The sequence below is a fragment of the Lissotriton helveticus genome, chromosome 1_1 (assembly GCF_964261635.1).
Source record: "Lissotriton helveticus chromosome 1_1, aLisHel1.1, whole genome shotgun sequence".
Classification (NCBI taxonomy): Eukaryota; Metazoa; Chordata; class Amphibia; order Caudata; family Salamandridae; genus Lissotriton; species Lissotriton helveticus.
This window is the reverse complement of record NC_136057.1, coordinates 1,270,521,975-1,270,545,141: the sequence shown is the minus strand read 5'-3', so window position 1 is coordinate 1,270,545,141 and position 23,167 is coordinate 1,270,521,975. Positions and strand designations below refer to the sequence as shown.

General features: G+C 47.7%; 1 protein-coding gene across 4 annotated transcripts in view; it reads left to right on the top strand.

The window, feature by feature from the left end:
* PUS7 (pseudouridine synthase 7) overlaps positions 1 to 23,167 on the top strand; it is a 285,701-nt gene that overhangs the window by 25,801 nt on the left and 236,733 nt on the right. The window lies entirely within an intron of this gene.

Here is a 23,167-nt window from a genome sequence, read left to right as displayed (position 1 = left end):
TTAATTAGGGGGTGGGTCGGTATCTTAAAATGTTTCCTGCTTTTCGCCTCATCACCCTATTTTAATCACCACTTTTTTGTGTTTTGCACTGCACTGAATTCCCTTGTGATCTGCTATTTAGTAACACATTCTCTGCCCTCAGTGATTGTGGGTCTGATCCAATCCAGCTAATTATCATTGGAATGGCAACAAGTCTCTATGATCAAGAGACATACCATCCCGATAGATGGATGACCAAATGAGAATATTGATCACTGCGATACATTGATGGCAATCCATTTAGTTGTCTTTGAATCTCACTAGTAATCACTTTGCTCTCTTTTTGCTCTCTTTTGCTCTCTTTTTTCATTGCTTTTTTTGTCTTTGTGGGTTTTTATGCGACTTGTGTTCTGACTCCCTCTGTGAGGAGCTGAAGCCTGCTGGCTACAGTGTTGGCTATCAGACCCCTGGTTCTTTTTGTGTTTTACATTGGCCTGGTTGATGTCAGGTTGGCTCTTGGCAGGTGTCGTGCACTCAAGCAGTCATGCTGTGGAGGGCGACAGTGCCTGGAGATCACAGTTGTACAGTGCAGTAGGCAGAGACTTGTAATGACCTTGAAAACTGTTGTGGGCTTGTAGGAGAAGTTGTAATCCTCATTACAGCTTGAAGTAGTCGTGTTGGAGATGTTGGCTCTCATATAGAGCTTGAGTTGAGTTGACAGGCCACAAGACTAGGTAATTTTTCCAAGGACACAAGGAGCCTTTTTCCTTTGGGAGGTAGTGTTGATAACCGTGATGGGTCATCTCACCGGTTGTCTCTCACAGGGTCATATGCCGACCTCATACTTGCGTGGTTTGGTGGCTCATGACAGTGATGGGCCACCAAACAAGGGCAGGTCTCTTGCGAAGTACCTCACTGCCCTTGCTCTTGAAGTACTTTCAAGAGGAGGTCTGCGTCGGTTGATTCATAGAGCATTGTCACCAGTCTGTGTCTCTTAGCATTATGGATTTCAGGCTCTGGTGGTGGAAGTTATATTCTCAGTAGACATATCAGTCTACCTCCTTCTCAGCAGGGTTCATCTAGGGTATTTAGTTCTACCTTTTACAGGAAAATAGCCATTAATTCTGTCATGGTCTGATTTCTCCATATGGGTATTAGGTTCTTCTTCAAGTTACTTGATGAACATTGTTTATGCAGGTGGGTCCTGCTTATATCCGGTCAAGTGGACTGTTAGTTTATCCAAGTGTCCAATCAAATTTTAAATTATCCTCAAACATTTGGATGGGGAGGGACCAATTTTCAGAGAGGGCAGTTCTCTTTCAGGTAGCGACAGCTCCATGGCAAGAATTCAGGGGTGTACTGACACATTGTCTCTTGTATACTGTTGGTGGACAGTTCTGTCTCTGGCACAACACCCGGCATGTGGGGCTTGGGCACTAACCTGTTAGATTGTGCAGATTTGGCAAGGCTACATTCTTTGTCTATGTACTTCTCTGTACCTGGTCATGCATAGATCTGCTAGAACTGATTCTTAGTTTTATACAAACCACAGATGTCTTTTAGCTAACACATACGGCTTTAGAGTTCATTCCAGAGGGATGGGGGGCAGATCCAAAAAACAGCTCAAGTGGAAATGCTGGAAAGAGGAGATAACAATCTCTGACTACCACTAATCTTTTTTATTTATTAGTATTTATTTTTATTTGGCAGAATTGAATACTCAATACCCAAAACAATCATATGATAGACAAAATGTTGTTTACACATAGTAAAGTTAAATGGCCACTTAAATAAGCTCTGGTAAATGCATTAGGTTTTGGCTATGTGATTAATAATAAGCTGTTTTTTGTTGTAAGCTGTAGCTTGCTGAGTAGTTGTATAATATAAGTTACAGAAAGTCTGTTAGTGTTATGATTTGTACAAAAGGCAATATATTGTGCTGTTACTAGTGGTATAGAGCGGGTAATTAATAGCAACATTTTGAAAAATGAAACTATAGAGGGAAATAATAGAATTAATTGATGTAATCGCAATATTATGTGTTAAAGGATTTCTGTCAACTTTTGGGCCTGGTGCTACTGCACCTGCTGTACCATTCAAATCATGCCCCTAGTATCTGCAAGATAACTGCATTTTTGACTGCCTGTTTAGTTGTAAAATATAAGAATATTTAGTGTTTAGAGGAGCTAAGGGGACTTTTGGCACTGGTGCCACTGCACCTGCTGCACCATTCAAATCATAATCCTCTTGCCTGTAAGGTAACTGCACTTGTGACTGCCTGCTTAGTAGTAACATTTTGCAATATTTATTGTTTAGATGGGTTCCTAGAGCTTTGCGCCCAGTGTCACTGCACCTGTAGAACCATTGCAATCACCGCCCTAATGCATTCTGGATAACTGTATGTGTTTACTATTAAACTGTAGCAATATTCTGTGTTTAGTGGGGTCCCTAGAGCTTTCGTCCCTGGTGCCACTACACCTGCTGCACCATTGAAATCAAGCCTCTTTTAACTGCAAGTTAACTGCAATTGTGTCTGCCTGTATAGTAGTAAAGTATATCAATATTAGGTGTTTAGAGGAGTTCGGACAACTTTTGGGCTCGGTACCACTGCACCATTTAACCCCTTCAGCGCGGGTGACAAAGCCAGCTCGTCATGGGCGTTACCTGCGCTGCGCGCATGACGAGCTGGCTTTGTCACAATCAAGCCATTTTTCAAATTTCAGCGCACGGCGGGAATTCGCGGTAGCGCGGAAGCGGTTAAATTAAGCCCCTTTCAACTGCAAGGTAACTGCAGTTGTAACTGCCTGTTTAGTAGTAAAATATAGCAATATTAGGTGTTCAGAGGAGTTCTGACTACTTTTCGGCCTGGTGCCACTGCATCTGCTGCACCATTCAAATCATGACCCTAGTGCCTGAAAGATAACTGCACTTGTGACTACCTATTTAGTTGTAAAATATAACAATAATTGGTGTTTAGTGGGGTGCCTGGAGCTTTTGATCCCAGTTCCACTGCATCTGCTGCACTATTGAAATAATTGCCCTAGCGCTTGCTAGATAACTTCACTTGTGACTGCCTGTTCAGTTGTAAAATATAGCATTATTATGTGTTTAGAGGAGTTCTGACAACTTTGGGCCTGGAGCCATACCGAAAGACAGACAAAAACTGAGGAGAAGGAACAGTCCGGCATTGCGGGGAGGGGTAGGAACCCCATGGCGTAGGGAACAGACAGCTGGCCGCTTTAAAATGTTCTCTGATATGGAAGGGAACGCCACAGCGACATCCAAAAAGTCCAGAAGGAGTTGATTTGGAGGGGAGACTGGTAAGAGATGCACTGAGAGAGGGAGGAAGTTGGGTCGGACCATAACAGTCCTATCTTGGAATGTTAATGAGCTGGGCAATAAAGTCAAGAGGGGCCTGGTAATACAGTACATCAGAAGACTGCATCCAGATGTTATTTGTCTACAGGAAACCCATCTCCCTGTGACACACAGTGCAGATTTCTGAGAATCACACTGGTACATACGGGGTAAACCTCTGGTTCAAAAGGGGGGACTATCCTAGTGAGACAGAATGTGCCCTTTCGTGTCGAGCAATAGTGATCTGATCCCTCTGGTAGATACTTGGGAGTGAAGGGGTTATGGGGTCAAGCTGATGTTACACTCATTAGTTTAGGTGCACCCAATGGACCACAGCCCCCAACTCTGACAAAACATTCAGAAATCCTGTTGGAAGCCAACTTTGCACTACATATTATGGGTTGGGACTTTAATGATGCAATTGTGGTGAACTAGGATTGGTCTGGGATACTGGGAACGATCTCGCCAGCACTTTGCTGCTACACTAGGCCTATCAGACCTGTAGCGGCAGGTGCACCCCGCCAGTAGGCGATACTTGTTCTTCTTGGGGGCCCACAAAGTGTTTTTAAGTCTAGACTACATATTTGCCCCAGCAGGAGAGTTGGGAGATATACAACAGGCAGATTGCTTTGCTAGAGGGCTCTCAGACCACTGCCCTCTACTAGTGAGATTAGGTGGACCAAGCCAGGGTGGGGGAACTGGCTAGAGGCTTAGTGCATGGGACCTACAGGACTGTGACATGGTCGTAGGGCTCCAGGCCGGTACAGAGCTCTCTTTTAAAGAGAAGAAAGGCTCCGTTATTTTGAAAGTAACACTATGGGAAGCATACAAGGCGGTCCTTCGGGACAAAGCCTAGAACCTAATAGTCCAAAAAAAGATAAGGGAGTTCAAAGATGTGGAGCAGCTAGAGTGTAGTTTGCTGGGACTTGAAGGTAACCCAGGACCAGAGCTTGACCCCCACACGTTTAAGCAGCTAGAACTCCTGAGAGCAGACAGAGTTACCCCCTGTCCTCCCTTTTGTTTGTGCTCACAATCGAGTCGCTGGCTTGTGTGGTACAAGATCACCCGGCGATACATGGGTTCAAGATAGTAGAAGCAGAGCAGGAGAACATTTTGCTTGATGTGGACGAAATCCTCCTTTATGTCACGGATCCATCCACGACACTCACAATAATTTTCCAATTGTTTGAGGTGTACGGGAGTTACTCTAGATACAGAATTATACATCCCTGATCCCCCGTCGCCTGTTATGTGTAGATTAAGGATTTAAATACCTGGGAATTTTCATGATGTGAGAGAGAGAATTCTGCTTTGCAAGGAACCTCGAGAGGGTAGCAAACGTATGTGGAGAGTAGATGAAGCGATGGAGAGGGCTACCTCTAACATGAATGGGACAGGTTGTACTGTTTAAAATGATTTCTCTTTCAAAATTGGTATACATGCTACAGAACATGTTTTTTCCAGATCCTGGCGGGGTTCTTTACTAATTTGAAGGGTGACCTGCATTTCCTATTATGGGATGGGAGGCACCCCAGAATTGCTCTGAAAACGCTTTAACACAACCTGTATAATGGGGGTTCGGCCTTACCTGACCTGGAGCATTATTTTGGGCGACACACCCAATTAACATCAGTGACTGGTTGTTCGCCCCCTCCAGACCACGCCACATTTTGGCTGGAGAGGGTGCAGTGGGAGAGACAGACCTGCTTAGACTATCTTTACATGGGAAAGGGGATTCAGCTGCTCCTCCCAGCAACCCAAGTGGCTCTGCAGGCCTGAGAAAAAGCCCCAATGTGTCTGGGTTGGCACCGCAGACCCATGCAGGAAACATACCTATGGGAAGCGAATCAGCTACCAGAGATACGGAAATTGTGAAGCCTAGTAGCCTGGGACCTTATTGGAATCTCTAAAGTGGGGGATTTTCTAGAAGGTAGTGAGTGCCCTTCTTTTCGCTGCAGTGAGAATTTGGGATGCCTGCCAATCAATTTTTGCAAGACGCACAGATGCAACATGCCTGGAAGGCTGAGGGGCACCCTGGGGCGGTATCCCTGAGATCGGCATTTACTTGAAGAGATAGATAGAGGCGCGACTTCCCTCATCTATAAAACCTTAAAAACAACATGTCAGATAATCTCAGTTTGCTGCGCAAGAGGTGGGTAGAGGGTGTGGGCGACCTTGAAGATATCCACTGGGACACTACCCATATGCATCCTAGGGAGGTGGCAATACATGTACAGGCACCAGTTTAAGATCCTTCCCAGAATGTATTATGACAGATTGAGACTGCACACAATGGGGAAGGCACAAGACCCACATTGCCTGCGTTGTAATGCCAGAGAGGGTTCTTTCTTCCACACAATTTGGGAATGGCAGACAATTCAAGACTACTGGGATGTCATTACTGAGGAACTTGGTAAGATTCTGGAAACACTGATTCCATTAGACTCCAAATTTATCTTTTTGGGAATTCCAAACCATATAGATCTTCCCAGGGTCAAACTAGTGTTCTGCGGACTGAACCTCGTAATGGTGAAGAGAGAGATTGCCTGGCGATGAGGAGTAGGTCAGGACCTGACAATACAGGAATGGAGAAAGGGCATGGACATGAGTATGGTGGCAGAAAAAGTGACAAATGCCAGTAGAGGGTACCTCCATTAAGTATCGTAAGATATGGGGTGGATGGATAGTCTATTATGGCTCAGAACTATCAGCTGCTGGAGGGAAACAATGCCAGGATCGTCAAGATGAACATATATGTGATGTGATTTGTTGTAATGTGAAGATTGATTTCATACTATCCTTATTGTGTGCGACTACACGGGCTGATAGCTGTCAGGGTAGAGGGAGGTGGGGGGGGTTGACAGTTAAGGTTCTTGTTAATGTTTATGTCAATAATGCAAATGCTTCGATACTGAAGATGTGCTTCTGTTATCCTGTGCGATGTCTTTATGAGATATTGCTGTACCATCTCCACTATAAAATCGAAATAAAAAAAAATGGAATTAGAAATATCCGCTGCGAAGAATATTATTCAGCACCACATTTCTTTATTATAAAATAAGGGAAATTAAGTTAAAAGGTCAACAGTTTTTATTCATGCATTGTAATTAGTGTGTGAACTAATATGAAGGCATTCTATTCAATGACAAAGTGTTTCTAGCACAGCATTTCAAATAGTTCTATTATTCAAAAGCATTGGAACAAGGTCTTAGAAGAATCCTGGACCTCGGCGCTCGTACAGCACCGATTGCAACACCTCAATGACGACCTATAAAGATCCATGTCCAGCTTCAACATCTGGATCTCTGCCTGTGCCAGCACCATGGCCTCACTCAATACCGCCAAGGCCACCCGAACTAGACTACAAGAAAGCAGGTACACAGAGTAGAGTGAAGTGGAGTGGTGCAGGGGCATAGAGTAGTGGCATAGAGTAGCAGCATAGGGTAGAGTGCCGTCGAGTAAAACTCACCAAGCGCCTCTGCAGGTAGCTAGAACACAGATGAATTTAAAGCCAGGCAGACAGCAACAGGGTCAACTACAAATCAGCCCTCAAGTGATACAACCTCACCAAGTATATCCAAGGCAGTACTAACAGCTCCAAAGAAATATCCATTGTGAAAGATTTCACTTCTCCGACTGGAAGCTTTACCAGTGTCATGCCTTCACAAGACCTCTACACTCAGCTCTCCATCTTATTCAGCTGCAAGATCTCCAGCATCTACGACAACTTTTAACCCCAATGGGACCCCTACACCCTTGCAGCTAACCTACTTGTCACTTCCACCTGGGCCAACATCACCATTTGAGAACCGCAGCGACCATGCACACCATATATTCTTGAGCATCATCAGACCCCTGTCCTCCTTATGTACGCGCTAAAGGACTGGACCCATCATCTCAGCCCTCACCCTAATCCTGAATGACTCTATCAATACAGCCACCATCCTTGATGCCTGGAAACAGACCACAACTTTCTCTCTCTCCTAAAGAAACCCTCAATGAACCCTAAAACACTATCCAGCTACCGGCCCCTCTCCTTGGTACCCTTTTCGGTGACTGTAATGGAGAAGCTCATGAACAAATATCTAGACGCCCACCTCAACAACACATACCTATTCAACACCACCGAACCCGGCTCCAGACCCAACCACAGCACTGAAATAGCTCTCATGGCTGCCTCAGATGACATACAACTGAACATGGACAGAAGAGACACAGCTGGGTCATTCCTCTACCCCATCCTAGTTGAACCCCTACACAATGCCGTATTCGAGACCAGCGTTTGTTGGATCTGCCATTTTCTCATAGGCCACAATGAGTTGGCCAGCCTGTCTCCGTTCAACTCAGCCACTGCCCAACTCATCTGCAGAGTTTCACAAGGATACTCGTTTGTTCCCACGCTGTTAAATGTCTGCATGGCCCCACTCACAAACCTTATTCACACCCACAGATACAACGTTCTTTCCTACGCAGATGATACCAAGCTCTTCCTCTCTCTTTGACAAACATTGAACACCGAATCAACTTCCGAAGTCACCATATGGATGAAAACCAACTGCCCCTTGTGCAACACAGACAAGACGTAAGTAGTCCTCTTCGGTAAAGACACCTGGCTTGGTGGCCTGCTGATTTCAGACCCACACCCAACCCATCCATCCATATGAAGAACCTCTAAATCATAGTTGAAAACCAGCTGGCTCACCATCCGCTCTTCGAACTCCTCACACACACATACAGAGCCCAGCACAACTTCGGCCCCACCTATCTCAACAATCGCATTAACTTCTACATACCTACCCGCATAGATAGAACCAGATCCGCCGGCAGAGACTTCTCCTGCCTCGCTTCCAAAGCCTGGAACGACCTACCCCTGCACTTCAGAGCTGTCTACTCAGTTCTTGAATTTCACAAGAAACTTAAGACATGGCTTTTCACCACACCTCGCCTGTTTTTCAGCACTTGGGGACCCTCCTGGTGAGTCGTGCGCTCTACAAGTACCCATAACATTACATACAGGATGAAGATGTATGCAAATGTATTTGCTATTGAACTAAAGTACAATGCAACAAGATTGAAAGCATAGCCTTGTTTGATGATCTCAAATATCTACACTGTGGTTTATTCTTCAAAGAAGCAAATATTGAGCACCAGAAGACTTCTAGTTGTGGGCATGTCCAAAGCATATGCAGCTAGTCACCAAATTGACGATTTAAACTTCTATCCAATTGGTCTGAAATCAAGGGATTATATTTTTGTAATTATTTGTTGTGTAATTTACCATTCATATTCTCTATTGTTGCATTCTCTGTAAATTGTCTTCCTGAACACATTTTTGCTGCTAGAAAGATGTTTGCTTCAATTCCAGAGCTGACAAGATGACTCGTGTATCTTCCTTGCATAGGGAGCAGTTTGGTGAAATTGCATCTGTCCCGAATTGTATACCAAGTGCCTAAAGGAGTATATTTAGTATGGTTTGAAAACCAGTCTGTAACTAATTGTTTAGATTACATTATCGAGTTGGAGAAAAGCATGCTTATTGCACTATACATTTGAAGATAAATAAAGGAGTATATATTCCCATCAAATGCTATACTTCCCGATATCATATGTCCTTGGATAAAACCAATTGTCAAATTCCTCCTTTTTTTAGTTCTTTTTATTTATATATGGTATGGAAGCCTAGAAATGTAAAACTGAGCTGCTGGATAATGCATCTGGTGCTTGAAGAACAGGTATCTTAAAATGGCAAAGGAATGCATGTTGACTTTTCAACAAATCTAAAAAAAAAGTACACATTTGGGACTAATTGGCAGCTAGGAAAATCAAGAATCTTCTCCTGTGACAGCATATATTCAGTCTAAAGAATATCATTGTAGGAGAGTAGGGTCTGCAATCCTATGATCACCCAGATTTTTGCTTTTTGCTGCACTGGTTTACGACTTTCCCTGGCTGTGGGCCTGCTAATCAGACCCACAGCCTAGCTGTTCTCTCTATCCAAATTGTACTCAGGTACTGAATTGGCCCTGGGCCCTCTCCAAGTCCCTGTACCCAGGGCTGAGGTGCACCCAGAAGTCTCCCAGGGGCTGAAGCATGTATTGTGCCACCCCTGGATTGACTAACTAAAACTGACACAACTGGCTGCACGACAGCTGGGGCAAGGTGGTGTACTCACCCTTTGCTTTAGATATAGTATACCTATATCTAACCCTAAAAATGGACACACAGATCTCCTATCAGTCACTCCTATAGCAGGCCTTAACAATCCTGAAGGCAGAGTGCTTGGAATCGTGTGAGGTGGTGCTCTAGCATGAGCTGAGCCTGTCTGCGGCTTTCGGGATCCATCCCTTAGCCGTTTCCATGATATCGCATACCATATACTCTTAAGTGCATTATAATCCTCGCGGTTATGTGCCAACTCTGGTATCGCTTTATCAAAACATGTCGAGTAAGGTGTCATACGAATTGGAATACTAACCCCTCGCCAATTCTGGCGACGGGGTTAGCATTCCACCCTTCTAGAGGGACACGACATGCCTGTAACCTATAACCCGGTTAAAAGTCAGACAGAGCCTTAGCATCCACAAAATGGATGCTGCCACCGAGACACAAGTCTGCCCTCCTGCTGCTGGGAGTCCTCCCAGAGCAGGAGATAAGGACAAAGGGTTTCCTGCCAGGGGCGGTGCCAGCACCGTCCCAGACAGGGTTTTGTGTATTGTAGGTAGGCAGGGCTTTAGAGGAAGGTGACTGCACGTGGCACCCCGGTGCTCACTGTGCATAGGCTGGCTGGAACCAGTTCCAGGGGCACTCCAGCCCCTGGCCTGGGGAAAAGCCAGCCAAGGAAGTGGGTGTAACCACCCCCCTCCTGGTCCCACCCATAGGGCAGGACCTAGTCGCGTGCCAGCCCCCTTTTACAGGATAAAGGTAGAGACTGGCCCCCTTCCAAATCAGATCATCTTTGAATCCTGAAACTACTTTCTGCGAAAGGAACTCAAGACTTCTTCCTAAGATTTCTCCCTTGTGACTAAGGAGTAGTCACCCTGCATCCGCAGGCACCATCTAAGAACACTGCGGTCTGCTGCAAGTCCTTCCTCCGGAATCCGACTGCCCAGCTCGACGAGAACCGGCTTCCCTGGCACCTCTGACCTCTACCCACCTCTACAGCCCAGCTGAGAACCGTGGGTGCGACGAGACCTCAAGGGACCGGCCATCTGCAAGACTGCACGACTTCTTTCCAGCAAGCCCGCCGAGTGAATTCCTGGTGAGTGCTTTGGGGTCCGAGAAGCCCCCACCCTGAGCAGCTCCAGCACCGAAGAGCAGCCCCCCAGCATCTCCACGATCTGCGTGGGGCCCTTCTGCTTTCCGCTGCTCACCGCGTTGTTTGGCTACTAGCCCGTTGGCTTGTGGCCTTCCTGACGACGCCCGACGACATTTCTGCTGCTGGTCTGGTTGCTCCAGACTGGCCCTTGCTCCCTTCCAGAAGAGGAGCACCCCGGACCCTCCTGGTCCACTCAAGACGCCATTTTGAGTCCACCGCGTGGGCTTGAATTAGCCAAGGCTTGTTGCCCACTCCTGGGTAACTTCGACGCCGACGACTTCATCCTTCGTGGGACAGCTCGCACCTCCATCCTGGTCGCCGACAACGCCTCCTGGTCCGAGAGACTGCAGAGCCCAGCAGCGCCCACTCACCTGACTGCGGTGACTTCGCCCGGTGCCATCCTGGTGCCCACTTAATCACTGGCTAGTGATTCAAGAACTTGGTCCCCTCTGCTTTCAGGTTTTCTTCTTCCTTGATCCAGGCTTGGATCCATCGAACTTTCCTTCACTGGTCGCCTGCCAGCAACTTCTTCCTTCCAGGCTCCTGGTCCGGCAACGAGATCCCCGACGTCTTTTCAGACCTATGCAGCTGCAGCCCCTGGGCTAGGTAACTTCGGCACTCCGGTGTCCCAGCATAGCCTCACTATCCAAGGGTCAGGATCCACTGTCGTTTTCTTCCCACCAGGTCGGGTTCGCCCGTGAACACTAACTTTGCCTTTACTAGCCTCCATAGACTTTGTCCCGCATCCCGCGTGAGAGTGCACACTCGGCACCCGAGTCCTCTGGGCCTCCTAGTAGTAATCTAACGATTCCCTAGTCCAGTCCTAGCGATTCCAAAGCCTATTAGAACTGTTACTTACCTGCTAGTAATTCGCATTCCACTTTTAGCGTATATGGTTTTTTTCGTGCCCCTCGGGCATTTGTGTAACGTGCTAACTTAAAAGTATTTTCGTAAGAGTTTTGTTGTGTGCCTAGCACCCTGTCCTCATAAAGAGTACAGGGTTGTTGTGATTCTAATAAATACATTGTTTATTTTCATAACACTTGTGTGGTGTCCTTTCACTGGGTGTTCAAGGGGTAATGTGATGGTAAAACAGCTGGCTTAACACGCCCTCTAGAGTCTTAGCCTTAGACTGCTCGTATCCATGCTACTAGGATAGCTGGTCTATAAGGTTGACTTACAACCAATCATCAATAAGGGTTGTTTGGACTGATATATAGTGATCACTAGAATAGTGAACACTGCACATCAGGCCAACTTCTCACATTGGTGAGCAGCGGTTGGGATTTGAGCTTGCTGTTGTTTTACCACACATGCCCTAAGAATATCTTGTGAAAGATCACATAAGTACTAAAGGTACATATAACTTAGCTTAGAATACTCTGAGTTCTACTGAACCAGCTGTTGTAGCTCCTAGGGCCTAGCACACCCTAAACTACAACTCTAGCAAGGGATCAGTAGGCAAACATATAGTGTAGGTAAGTGCACCACTTACACCTCACTAGAAAAGCATGTCGACTCAGGGGGACTCTACTGAGACTCCCCTGGTCAGTGTTGACCCTCCACAGGTCACTTCAAGATATGCAGCTCTCAATTTTCAGGAGATGAGGCAACTCTGTGTCTCCAGGAAACTGAAGCAGGGGTCTAACCCCACCCTTCCCTTTCTGATAGGTCTCTTAGAGACATATGATGCCAGAAAGCTCTCTCAGTTACATGAGAGCATGCCAGCCTTAGAGGGAACCTCTGGGGATCCAGACCTCCCCAACACTGATTCAGCAGTTGAGGAGGAGGATGAGGAGGTACTCTCTGGGGATGAGGTAGACAAGGGTCTTGAGGTAGTCAGAAGGCTAACTAGGACCAACTTAGACTTACTTGGGCTAGGATCTGGGGGCCCCCCAGTACTAACCCGAAGTGGGCCTAACCTTGGAGTTAGGAGAGATAGATCTCTTTCTAGGGACTCCAATAGATCTCTGCACTCTAATGCCTCTTCTCAGGGGAGAAGGAATCCTCCACAGAGGAGATTTACTTCCCCTCAGAGAAGGGAGCATGAGGCTAGGATGAGACAAGCTGAACTGAGGATTGAAAGGGAAGAAATTGCCCTGGCCAAAGAGAAGCTTGCCCTGGCAAGAGAGCAGCAGATGAGTGGGCTAGCTCCCACTGGTGGCAGCAATCTCCCAAGAGATAGAGAGAAGGGTTTAGATACTAAACACCTGACTAAAATAGTGCCCCCCTTTAAGCAAGGGGATGACATCCAGAAATGGATGGCTGCTCTGGAGAGGGCCTGCACTGTGCAGAACATTCCCCAGAGTCAGTGGGCAGCTATACTGTGGCTCTCCTTTGATGGTAAAGGTAGAGATAAGCTCCTCACTACAAGGGTGGAGGATGCTAACAATTACCAGGTCCTGAAGAATACACTGGTTGATGGGTTTGGTTTAACCACTGAGCAGTACAGGTTGCTGTTCAGAGACACCCAGAAAACTCAGTCTCAGGACTGGTCTGATTTTGTGGATTGTGCCACTAAGGCTTTGGAGGGCTGGTTGCTGGGTAGCAAGGTTACAGATTACACAGGATTGTATAATCTAATGATGAGAGAACAAATTTTGAACAATTGTCAGAACCAGTTGCTGCACCAGCACCTTGTTGATTCAGATCTGACCTCTCCCCAAGAATTGGGAAAGAAGGCAGACAAATGGGTCAGGACAAGGATCAAGCAGAACCAGAACCAGAACCAGGGTGGTCAGAAGAAAGCAGACCAGAAGGGTAATGTTAAGAATGAGCAAAATGACCAGAAGTCTTCACCAGGTCCCCAACAAACCAAAGAGGGTGGGGGTCAGGCTTCCCAGAAAAAGAAGACTCAAGAAGGCCAGTCAAAAAGGTGGTGCCAGTACTGCAAAAGTAAATCTCACTGGTTTAGTGAGTGCACCAAAAGAGGAGGAGGACAAACTCCTACCACTACAGCTCCTAAAGCAACTGCACCCCCTAGTACAGTCAGTAGTGGTAGTGTCACTCCCAAGGCATTAGTTGGGTTAACCTTGGGTACTGAGGGGTCTGACAACTTAGTTGGCACACTCACTCAGGCTGTCCTTGTCTGTACCGGGGATATGGATATGTCCCCTGAAATAAGTCCCAATACTTTGGGCAAATACAGGCAGACACCTTTGATTAATGGCAAAATGGCTCAGGCCTATAGGGACACTTGTGCCAGTGTCACCATGGTGACACCTAACTTTGTGGACCCTGGACAGATCATGCCAGGTACTGATTTCCTGGTGACCAATGCCAGCAATGTCACTACTAGTCATAGTGTGGCAATTGTAGCTTTCTCCTGGGGTGGAGTGAAGGGACAAAAGAAAGTTGTAGTCAGTTCAGACCTCCCAGTTGATTGTTTGTTGGGCAATGATTTGGAGTCATCACAATGGTCAGAAGTGGAGCAGAGGACTCACATGGAGATGTTAGGCTTGCCAGCACATGTGCTTGCTGTGACTAGGTCACAGGCCAGAAAATGCCCCACTGAACAGGTGCTGGATCCTGAAACTATGGACCAGACACCTTCCAAGAAGAAGAGCAGTAAGGGTAAGGCTTTGCCTTCCCCCTTGCCCCAGGTTGAGGATCAGGTCTCTGAGGAGGCTGATCTAGAGGAGCTGAGGGAAACTGAGCCTAAAGAGCTTGAACTTGATCAAGTTGAGTTTCTGGGCTCAGGGGGACCCTCCAGAGCAGACCTGGGGAAGGAACAGTTGAGCTGCCCTTCCCTTGAACCCCTCAGACAGCAGGCTGCTGCTGAGGCTGCAGGGAATGCCACAGGTGCCCACAGGGTATACTGGGAAGATGGACTCCTGTACTCTGAGTCAAGAGACCCCAAGCCTGGTGCAACCAGGAGGCTGGTCATCCCCTTGTCTCTGAGAGGTTTCCTTCTCACCTTGGCCCATGAGATTCCCCTTGCAGGTCATTTAGGTCAGACAAAGACTTGGGACAGGCTTGTCTCACACTTTCACTGGCCCCATATGAATGAGAATACCAAGGAGTTTTGTCGCTCATGTGTCACTTGCCAAGCCAGTGGTAAGTCAGGTGGCACAACAAAGGCCCCCCTTATACCACTACCTGTGGTGGGGGTTCCCTTTGAAAGAGTGGGGATTGACATTGTTGGTCCAATGGAACCCCAGACAGCATCAGGACACAAGTTTATACTGGTGGTGGTGGACCATGCCACCAGGTATCCTGAGGCTATTCCCCTTAGGACCACTACAGCCCCTGTAGTGGCAAGAGCCCTAGTTGGAGTGTTCTCCAGAGTGGGTTTCCCTAAGGAGGTCGTTTCTGACAGAGGTACAAACTTCATGTCAGGATATCTGACTGCCATGTGGAAAGAGTGTGGTGTGAACTACAAGTTCACCACACCCTATCATCCACAATGCAATGGGCTTGTTGAGAGATTCAACAGGACCCTGAAAGGGATGATTCATGGACTACCTGAACCTCTTAGGAGAAGATGGGATGTCCTGATCCCCTGCCTCTTGTTTGCTTACAGAGAGGTCCCACAGAAGGGGGTTGGCTACAGCCCTTTTGAGCTTCTGTATGGGCATCCTGTAAGGGGACCCCTGTGTTTGGTGAAGGAAGGATGGGAGAGACCTCTCAAAAAGCCTGCAACCAACATAGTGGACTATGTACTTGGTCTCCGCTCCAGGATGGCTGAGTATATGGAAAAGGCATCTAAAAACCTTGAGGCCAGCCAGGAACTTCAAAAAGCTTGGCATGACCAAAAGGCTGTACTGACTGTGTACCAGCCAGGACAGAAGGTGTGGGTGCTGGAGCCAGTGGCCCCAGCAGCTCTGAAAGACAAATGGTCTGGGCCCCACACCATCATTGAGCAAAAGGGAGAGGTTACCTACTTGGTGGACCTTGGAACTCCCAGGAGCCCTCTCAGAGTGCTCCATGTTAACAGGCTCAAGGCATATGTTGACAGGAAGGACATGAGCTTGCTCATGGCCACAGATGAGGGACAGGAGGAAGAGAGTGACCCTCTCCCAGACCTGCTCACTCAGAATCCTGATGATGGGTCAGTTGATGGTGTTGTCTTTTGTGGCAGCCTCACTGAACATCAGCAACAGGATTGCAGGCAAGTTCTGCAATCCTTTCGACATATGTTCTCTCTGACACCCAGCCAAACTGATTGGTGTACCCATGATGTTGACACTGGAGACAGTCTGCCTGTCAAGAGTAAAATCTACAGGCAGCCTGATCATGTTAGAGACTGCATCAAAACTGAAGTGCAGAAAATGTTGGAACTGGGAGTCATTGAGCCCTCAGATAGCCCTTGGGCTAGCCCAGTAGTTCTAGTGCCAAAGCCTCACACCCAGGGTGGTAAGAGAGAGATGAGGTTTTGCGTAGACTACAGAGGCCTCAATGCAGTCACTAAGACTGATGCCCACCCAATACCAAGAGCAGATGAGCTTATAGATAGATTGGCTTCTGCCAACTTCTTAAGCACATTTGATTTGACAGCTGGGTATTGGCAAATCAGGTTAGCTGAGGAAGCCAAACCTAAGACAGCATTTTCTACCCCTGGAGGGCATTATAAATTTGTGGTAATGCCCTTTGGACTGAAAAATGCACCTGCCACCTTCCAAAGGTTGGTGAATCAAGTCCTCACTGGGCTGGATGACTTCTGTGCAGCTTATCTTGACGATATTGCTGTCTTTAGCTCCACCTGGGAGGATCACCTGGTCCACCTGAGGAAAGTGTTAGAGGCCCTGCAAAAGGCAGGCCTCACTATCAAGGCCACAAAGTGCCAGATAGGGCAGTCACAGGTTGTGTACCTGGGCCACCTTGTAGGTGGAGGCCAGGTTCAGCCACTGGAGAGTAAGATACAGGCCATCAGGGACTGGACTCCTCCAATCACCCAGACTCAGGTTCGAGCTTTCTTGGGCCTGACTGGGTACTATAGGAAGTTTGTCAGAAATTATGGGTCCATAGTGACCCCCCTTAATGACCTGACAAGCAAGAAGATGCCAAAGAAAGTTCAGTGGACAGCAAGCTGTCAGAAAGCATTCAATGACCTAAAGCAGGCCATGTGCACAGCACCTATCCTCAAGAGTCCAGATTACTCCAAGCCATTCATTGTCCAAACAGATGCTTCTGAGTTGGGTGTGGGAGCTGTTCTGTCTCAACTGAATTTTGATGGTAATGATCAGCCTATTGCTTTCATTAGTAGAAGGTTGACACCCAGAGAGAAAAATTGGTCAGCTATTGAGAGGGAGGCCTTTGCTGTGGTCTGGGCCCTGAAGAAGCTGAGGGCCTACTTGTTTGGCACTCACTTCACCATTCAGACAGACCATAAGCCCCTCTTGTGGTTAAATCAGATGAAGGGTGAAAACCCCAAACTGCTTAGGTGGTCCATTTCCCTACAGGGGATGGATTTTACAGTGGAGCATAGACCTGGGACTGATCACAGCAATGCTGATGGGCTCTCCAGGTATTTCCACTTAGAGCAAGAAGACTCACCTGGTCAAGGTTAGCTTATTGTCCCAAAGTTTGGGGGGGGGGTCATGTAGGAGAGTAGGGTCTGCAATCCTATGATCACCCAGATTTTTGCTTTTTGCTGCACTGGTTTACGACTTTCCCTGGCTGTGGGCCTGCTAATCAGACCCACAGCCTAGCTGTTCTCTCTATCCAAATTGTACTCAGGTACTGAATTGGCCCTGGGCCCTCTCCAAGTCCCTGTACCCAGGGCTGAGGTGCACCCAGAAGTCTCCCAGGGGCTGAAGCATGTATTGTGCCACCCCTGGATTGACTAACTAAAACTGACACAACTGGCTGCACGACAGCTGGGGCAAGGTGGTGTACTCACCCTTTGCTTTAGATATAGTATACCTATATCTAACCCTAAAAATGGACACACAGATCTCCTATCAGTCACTCCTATAGCAGGCCTTAACAATCCTGAAGGCAGAGTGCTTGGAATCGTGTGAGGTGGTGCTCTAGCATGAGCTGAGCCTGTCTGCGGCTTTCGGGATCCATCCCTTAGCCGTTTCCATGATATCGCATACCATATACTCTTAAGTGCATTATAATCCTCGCGGTTATGTGCCAACTCTGGTATCGCTTTATCAAAACATGTCGAGTAAGGTGTCATACGAATTGGAATACTAACCCCTCGCCAATTCTGGCGACGGGGTTAGCATTCCACCCTTCTAGAGGGACACGACATGCCTGTAACCTATAACCCGGTTAAAAGTCAGACAGAGCCTTAGCATCCACAAAATGGATGCTGCCACCGAGACACAAGTCTGCCCTCCTGCTGCTGGGAGTCCTCCCAGAGCAGGAGATAAGGACAAAGGGTTTCCTGCCAGGGGCGGTGCCAGCACCGTCCCAGACAGGGTTTTGTGTATTGTAGGTAGGCAGGGCTTTAGAGGAAGGTGACTGCACGTGGCACCCCGGTGCTCACTGTGCATAGGCTGGCTGGAACCAGTTCCAGGGGCACTCCAGCCCCTGGCCTGGGGAAAAGCCCGCCAAGGAAGTGGGTGTAACCACCCCCCTCCTGGTCCCACCCATAGGGCAGGACCTAGTCGCGTGCCAGCCCCCTTTTACAGGATAAAGGTAGAGACTGGCCCCCTTCCAAATCAGATCATCTTTGAATCCTGAAACTACTTTCTGCGAAAGGAACTCAAGACTTCTTCCTAAGATTTCTCCCTTGTGACTAAGGAGTAGTCACCCTGCATCCGCAGGCACCATCTAAGAACACTGCGGTCTGCTGCAAGTCCTTCCTCCGGAATCCGACTGCCCAGCTCGACGAGAACCGGCTTCCCTGGCACCTCTGACCTCTACCCACCTCTACAGCCCAGCTGAGAACCGTGGGTGCGACAAGACCTCAAGGGACCGGCCATCTGCAAGACTGCACGACTTCTTTCCAGCAAGCCCGCCGAGTGAATTCCTGGTGAGTGCTTTGGGGTCCGAGAAGCCCCCACCCTGAGCAGCTCCAGCACCGAAGAGCAGCCCCCCAGCATCTCCACGATCTGCGTGGGGCCCTTCTGCTTTCCGCTGCTCACCGCGTTGTTTGGCTACTAGCCCGTTGGCTTGTGGCCTTCCTGACGACGCCCGACGACATTTCTGCTGCTGGTCTGGTTGCTCCAGACTGGCCCTTGCTCCCTTCCAGAAGAGGAGCACCCCGGACCCTCCTGGTCCACTCAAGACGCCATTTTGAGTCCACCGCGTGGGCTTGAATTAGCCAAGGCTTGTTGCCCACTCCTGGGTAACTTCGACGCCGACGACTTCATCCTTCGTGGGACAGCTCGCACCTCCATCCTGGTCGCCGACAACGCCTCCTGGTCCGAGAGACTGCAGAGCCCAGCAGCGCCCACTCACCTGACTGCGGTGACTTCGCCCGGTGCCATCCTGGTGCCCACTTAATCACTGGCTAGTGATTCAAGAACTTGGTCCCCTCTGCTTTCAGGTTTTCTTCTTCCTTGATCCAGGCTTGGATCCATCGAACTTTCCTTCACTGGTCGCCTGCCAGCAACTTCTTCCTTCCAGGCTCCTGGTCCGGCAACGAGATCCCCGACGTCTTTTCAGACCTATGCAGCTGCAGCCCCTGGGCTAGGTAACTTCGGCACTCCGGTGTCCCAGCATAGCCTCACTATCCAAGGGTCAGGATCCACTGTCGTTTTCTTCCCACCAGGTCGGGTTCGCCCGTGAACACTAACTTTGCCTTTACTAGCCTCCATAGACTTTGTCCCGCATCCCGCGTGAGAGTGCACACTCGGCACCCGAGTCCTCTGGGCCTCCTAGTAGTAATCTAACGATTCCCTAGTCCAGTCCTAGCGATTCCAAAGCCTATTAGAACTGTTACTTACCTGCTAGTAATTCGCATTCCACTTTTAGCGTATATGGTTTTTTTCGTGCCCCTCGGGCATTTGTGTAACGTGCTAACTTAAAAGTATTTTCGTAAGAGTTTTGTTGTGTGCCTAGCACCCTGTCCTCATAAAGAGTACAGGGTTGTTGTGATTCTAATAAATACATTGTTTATTTTCATAACACTTGTGTGGTGTCCTTTCACTGGGTGTTCAAGGGGTAATGTGATGGTAAAACAGCTGGCTTAACACGCCCTCTAGAGTCTTAGCCTTAGACTGCTCGTATCCATGCTACTAGGATAGCTGGTCTATAAGGTTGACTTACAACCAATCATCAATAAGGGTTGTTTGGACTGATATATAGTGATCACTAGAATAGTGAACACTGCACATCAGGCCAACTTCTCACAATCATTAAATTATGACTGGGGCAAAGAGCTGAATTTCTCTGGCTAATGATGCAAATTAATACATCAGCAGTTTTGGGAGTGCTGATCTGGCTTTTCCTATGGCAGTTGCAAGCATTGTCAACTTGAACACAGTCAATGGCCGTCTGGTGTAACTTGAAAAGCAGACTTCTACCTTTTTAGGTCTCGCTTGCGACAACGCACGTGCTCCCGCTTGCAATAGGTATTGTATAGAACAAGAGTCCTGCAGTCTGCCCGTTGCTTAACATTCGTTAGCTTCAATGTCACTCTTATCTCAATTTATTTTTTCTTCTTCCCTGTCATCCTTGTTGAACCTCTTGCCATTTCTAGCTATGTTTTCCAATGCCACACACACTTTAAGGAAGCCTTTTTTAGGTCAAAGACTACCAGACCGCACAGCTGTCTGGTTTGCTAAAGAAAAAGTTGACCTAGGAATACATTCCGCTTATTGCTTACCATTGGCTTTGTGGTTCGTAACTCAATTTTCTGGTTATCTATTTGCTGGATTTATTTGCTTTAGGCTATCCAGCTCGGGATCGTCCCTCGCGTGGCCCAAACCTTGTTTACCGTATTCTTCCACAAACTTGCTTTCTGTAAACAGGACTTTACATCTTGTTATTATTTTTTCACATTTGCTTTGCATTTAAAGACAGAGGTCAAATGTTAGGCTGTGTCTTCCAGGTAACTTGATGTTTATTTTTCTTCTCTAACTTCAAAGTGAGAGGATTTATGTCACCATTATGCTTGTTAGTGGGGGCTGCTTGAAGGCTATAGAGTTGTATTTTTTTCTTTCACACAACAAATTTTAAATGTCTGTAAATGAACTGATGGTCAAATCAATACATTGGGTGGTGACATTTCCACACATTATCGTTTGTGCACTTTATGCTTTTATCAGTAAAACTCTATGTGAGTGCAAATGTAATGGTTATTTCAATTGAAGATATGTAATGGCAGTGCGCTATCATAACATAACTCCACTTAACTCTGAACCACTCCGCGCGGCGCTGCACTCTACTGCACCACTCCACACTATCCCACTGTCACTGCACTCTTCTAAGCACCACTCTATTCTACACCTCTCTACTCTACACCTTTCATCTCTACACCACTCCACTCTACTCTATCCTAATGAACTCTGCCTCACACTACTCTACTAGGCCCCACTGCACTCTTCGCCACTCCACTCTACACCACTCTGTGCTGCATCACTAGAAGCCACCTTACTCTGCAACAATGCACTCTATACCACTGTACTCAAACCAATGCACTCTACTCCAATCTAATCTGCACCAATTCACTCTATGGCAATAGATTCTACACAACTGCACTCTACGCTACTATTCTACTTTATTTCACAGCAGTTTATGCCACTCAATTCTACTCTGCACCGCTGTACTCTATGCCACTACACTCTACTCTACACTCTATTCCGCACCCCTGCACTCTATGCGACTCCACTCTGCGCCACTGCACTCTACGACAATGCACTCCATGCCACTCTACTGTACACCACTGTACTCTACAAGAGTATACTCTGCCACACTGCACTCTCTGCCACCCTACTCTATGGCACTCTACTCTATGGAACTCTGCGCTATTAACTATATGCCACTGCACTCTACGCCAGTCTACTCTGAGCCACTCTAATCTACTCTGCACCACTGCACTCTACTCTGAAACTATCTACTCCGCCACTGCAGTCTATTCCACTCTATTGCACTCTGTGCCACTCCATGCCACACTACTGCTCTCTACGGCACTTTACTCAAAACCAATACACTTTAAGCCACTGCACTCTATGCCAGTCTACTCTGCACCACTGCACTCTACGGCACTATCCTCTTCGCAACTGCATTCTATGCCACTCTACTCAACACTATTGCACTCTGTCACTTTACGCCACTGAACTCTACACCATCTCACTCTACAACACTCTGCTCTGCAGCACTGCATTTTGTCACTTAACTCCATGCCACTCTTCTCTGCCCAGCTCTACGGTCCCACTCTATGCCACTGCACTCTGCTCTGCAGCACTCTACGTCACTTCTCTGCACCCTACGCCAATGCATTCTACACCACTCTAATGTACCACTGCATTCTGACACTGTGACACTACACTCTATGCCACTTCACTCTTCTCCTCTCCACTGTACTCCGCACCAATCTACTCTATGCTTGTGCACTCTACCCCACTCTACTATGGACCCCTGCACTCTACACTACCCTGCAACACTGGTCTTTACGCCACAACTCTATACCACTGTACCCTACCCTGCAGCCCTCCACTCTACACCACTTCACTCCACTCTTACAATCTACTCTACGCCACTGCACTCTATGCCACTGCACTTCAATCTACTTCTCACCACTCCACCCTAAGCCACTGCGCTAATCTACTCGACGATTCAGAATAGGGGGTGGTGATGAACAGAGTGCCTGAATTAAGCAGACCACTCTTACCCAGTCCAAAGATCAGGGCTTGATCCATCACCGTTTTTTAGCTCACTGCACCATCCCAGCTCAGAACTTGGCTATATGCAAATTAGTCTGTTCCTGTCCCAGTGCATGATGGGAACAGGGCAAACCAAACTACCAAGCCAATTCTTGTACTGGGAAGGAAACAAGCTTCCGGGGACCGGTTTCTGCCATTTCAGGCGTCGTCGGCCCGGCTTGCTTGAATCCTGATGGTGCAATGAGCAAGGGACTCACATCTGAGTATACCCTTCCACGCTTATGGTGGACAAAATGATTCAGAATAGGGGGTGGTGATGAACAGAGTGCCGAAATTAAGCAGACCACTCTTACCCAGTCCAAAGATCAGGGCTTGATCCATCACCGTTTTTTAGCTCACTGCACCATCCCAGCTCAGAACTTGGCTATATGCAAATTAGTCTGTTCCTGTCCCAGTGCATGATGGGAACAGGGCAAACCAAACTACCAAGCCAATTCTTGTACTGGGAAGAAAACAAGCTTCCGGGGACCGGTTTCTGCCATTTCAGGCGTCGTCGGCCCGGCTTGCTTGAATCCTGATGGTGCAATGAGCAAGGGACTCACATCTGAGTATACCCTTCCACGCTTATGGTGGACAAAATGATTCAGAATAGGGGGTGGTGATGAACAGAGTGCCTGAATTAAGCAGACCACTCTTACCCAGTCCAAAGATCAGGGCTTGATCCATCACCGTTTTTTAGCTCACTGCACCATCCCAGCTCAGAACTTGCCCACTATAGGTGTGGCAGGGTATA